Genomic DNA, 3560 nt, shown 5'->3' with positions numbered 1-3560 from the left:
TACAGACACATTTTACCGGCTCGACTTGATATAGAATGTCGTATATAGGTAATATTTAACGCAAAAAAAAAAATTACATGCACTGATAATGACTTCTAAAATCGTGCCTCCAGATTCTCCTAGTTGCACCCATGAAGTCAAAAGCATGGCGTCATTACTACATTTATCTGCAATATGCATACATAATATTTGCTCATTTGGACTGCAAGAAAAAAAAAACACATTATATCGTACATAGTATAGGCTATTCCCTGTATACAAATCCCTGTATATGTATCTCAGATAATGTATTGTATATTCATATTATATAGGATACATATGCGAAGTATCTTTGATCATAGGCCCACCCCGTATACCACATTATGATGCGACCAACCACCATTGCATAATAATGATTCAAACTTTACGGGTTATTCTAATACAAAAAAAAAAAAAATAAGACAATGCTTCATGAACGTAATTTCTTAATTGTGCATAATCCGTGCGACGTGTAGGCCTACTCGTGTAAGCACATACTGCAGAATTAATAGGCGCTATGGTGTCAGTCGACATTACTACTTAGCCTATCTAACTCAAAAAGAATACATCGCTCATCTTTATAAACGGCTTGTTGCCTAACATCTTACAAAATACTCATGAAAGTAATTGAATTCCCAATTCGCGTCGCCCTTCTCCAGAGCTTCTTTCTCTACTTTAGCTTCGTTGATTCTGATCGCGGAGAAACACTTGATGAAGTCTTCTCCTAAAGCCTCACTGATCACCTCGTCGTTCCGCAATGCTTGAATGGCGTCTTCCGTGTTGACGGGGAGTACCGGAGTTTTGGGAGGCACGTCTCTCTCGATATAGGCGTTGCCGGTGCATTCGGGTGGGAGTGGCAACTAGCTGATGATGCCATCCATTCCAGCAGCAACCGTTGCCGCCAGCGCCAGATAAGGATTGCAGCCTGATGAACCCATGCGATTCTCGATGTAGGTTCCTTGCCCGCCGTTCAATTTCACCCGCATTGCGCAAGAGCGATTGTCCATTCCCCAGGTAGCGCTTACTGGGTAGAAATTGAAGGGTTGAGTGCGCTTGAGGCAGTTTACAGTTGGCTCCATGAGTATTTGAATGGCAGGCGAGTGGGCCAGAAGACCAGCAATCCACCACTTGGCGGTTTGCGACAGTCCTTGAGGGTCACCGGAATCATACAGAAGAGGGGTCTTCCCTTGTACATCCCAGAGAGAATGACAGAAATGGCATGCACTGCCTACGGAATCGGGATATGGCTTGCACATGAAGGTGGCTACGTAGTCATTGAGTAAAGCAATCTCCTTGACGGATGTTTTGAATGTGTGGGCGGAACGAATACCAAGAGCCGGTTTGTAGGTTATCTCCACTTGACCAGGGTCGTACTCAGTCTCCAAAGATTCGACGTTGATGCCAACTTTTGGAAGATATTCGATCAGACGATTGAAAAATCCGTTTATGGGAGTTCCTCGGATAATGCTGTGTGCATTAATGTCACTACTAAACGGTTGTAGAGTTTTCTTATCCAGCAGGCAAAACTCGAGCTCATGTGCAGAAAGCAAAGACAGTCCAAGAGTATTTAATTTCTCAAGCTGTTTTCGCGCCACAATTCGAGGGTATAGCCACGACTTACTCGCCTTTGTACGTTGGCTCAGTTAGGATCCGTCCGGTTTTCTCCAACCACGGCAAGACCTGGAACGTGTCGTAATCGGGAAACATCATCGCATCTGCATAACCGATTTCTTCGTTGTAACCAGTGCCCGCTATCAGCTCTGCCTGGACGCCAAAAGCGAGGTGTCCCAGAACCACGCCGAGTCCACCTGTCGCCTTCTCCCTGAAGTGACAGCTAGGTATAATCTTGGACCTGGCGATTCCATTCATGTCGGTCTGCTCAAACCGCACAGCCAGTAGTTCCTCCTTCTCGATCTCCCGGAGTATTTCTTCACAGTTCTTCTTGGAGTTCATTCTGGAGTTCCCTGTAATATCTGTTTCTGTGTGTTGAGAGGAGAAGCAGAAAATATTTCATATTTCACAATGTAACGCCACCCTATAATGCAGGCGTCAACACCGTCCCAAAATTGAGCAGAGATGGACACAATGATGAAGGAAATACGACAATACAACTCTGATCGTATACACGTCTTGTCATTTGTGATGGCATTTTAAGCCTTCGTTTGACTGTGGATGGATCAGTTTCTCAGGCTCCGACAGGAACTTACTAAGGAAGAGGGGTTTTTTTTTAATTCATATATTTTTATTTGGAGAATTCAAATTTCATTCATCACTGATCCTTTCTATACCACCCCTTCCCCAGTAAACGCCAACAGTTGACCCATGGCCGCCGGAATCGGGGGGGGGGGGGGGGGGCACCTTTTTTTTGCACCATACAACTTCGAATAGGTGTCACCACTTTGCCCCCCCCCCCCCCCCCCCCCTTATTTTTTAACCGTGGAAGTGCGGAATTGGCACTAGAAAGGAATATAAACCTTTAACCATAAGGCTTTGATTTTGCACTGAAGACTTTTATTGTTTATTTTTTTTCTGTTTTATTTTTTTCCGTTTTATTTTCGTTTCTCTCTTCTTCTTTTTTTTTTGCGCTTGTTAGTCCGTGAAACCCGGAAGTGGCCCTCTCCTTCCACTTTTGAAAATGTGGCGCCGGCCGTGAGGTAACTCCTTTCTGCCCTTTGCACAGATGAATTATGTATTATTTATTTTAACAAACATGCCGGAAGAGGAGAACCAGCGGAAATGGAACCTCTCATCTACTGCTGTCCGGGCAGCGTCCTTTTTTTTCCGTACCATAGCGAGGCAGGAAACAAATGGGCTCATTAATATTAATGATGAAGCAATCTATGCACATGCGCACTACCTTTACTAAAACTCCTGTTGCTCATGAATATACATCTCCTTTTGACATTGAATGATTAACGATTGTTATAATTGAATTTCACATTTAGTGCTGTCGCCAAAGTCCATCTTGGCAGCGAGAAATTCAGCTTCGCGTCAACTAGCCTAGGTTAACTAGCCTAACAACTAGCCATATAAATAAACATGGCGCTGTCCTAGCTGCGCCATCGAGGGAAGTTGTCCTCCTTTTTTGTCATTTGTCAGTGTATACGTCAGTCTTGTGTGTCTTTTAAGTTGGAATCCGAGGAAACATCTTCCAATGACACTGTTGGTTCGTATTGCAGTTTGAATATTGAGTTCCTTTTGTGACTATAGAGATGAAAATGTTGACGTTTCTGTTCGAGCTTGCTGTGGTTCTGTATGTCCATGCATTGATATTCTCGTGCGCCACGCTTCGGCCGTTCACCTTGCAAAAGACCCGCTTGATACCGGTACCTCCGTGTGGTATTCCAAAGCCAAAGGCTGCGTTTATCAACTTTCCCCTGCTTAAACGGCTTTCCAAAGCCCTTTCCAAAGCCCTTTCCAAAGCCCTTTCCGAAGGGTGCGTTTATCAACTCCTTTTTTTTTCGGCAGAAACAGATTATCCAAACAGCTTTGAAGGAATTTTTACGAGTTGATAAACGCAAAGCTGTTTTGAAAGCCCTTTC

At 44.0% G+C, this 3560-nt stretch overlaps 1 pseudogene; it reads right to left on the bottom strand.

The window, feature by feature from the left end:
- Positions 1-614: 614 nt before the first annotated feature.
- On the bottom strand, positions 615-1971 carry LOC139718614 (lengsin-like; annotated as a pseudogene).
- Between the last annotated feature and the right edge of the window lie 1589 nt (positions 1972-3560).

This window comes from Diadema antillarum, unplaced genomic scaffold (assembly GCF_040938485.1).
Source record: "Diadema antillarum isolate AM-2024a unplaced genomic scaffold, OU_Dant_1.0 scf00000098, whole genome shotgun sequence".
In the NCBI taxonomy this organism is placed as follows: Eukaryota; Metazoa; Echinodermata; class Echinoidea; order Diadematoida; family Diadematidae; genus Diadema; species Diadema antillarum.
This window is presented reverse-complemented; position numbering and strand designations above follow the sequence as displayed.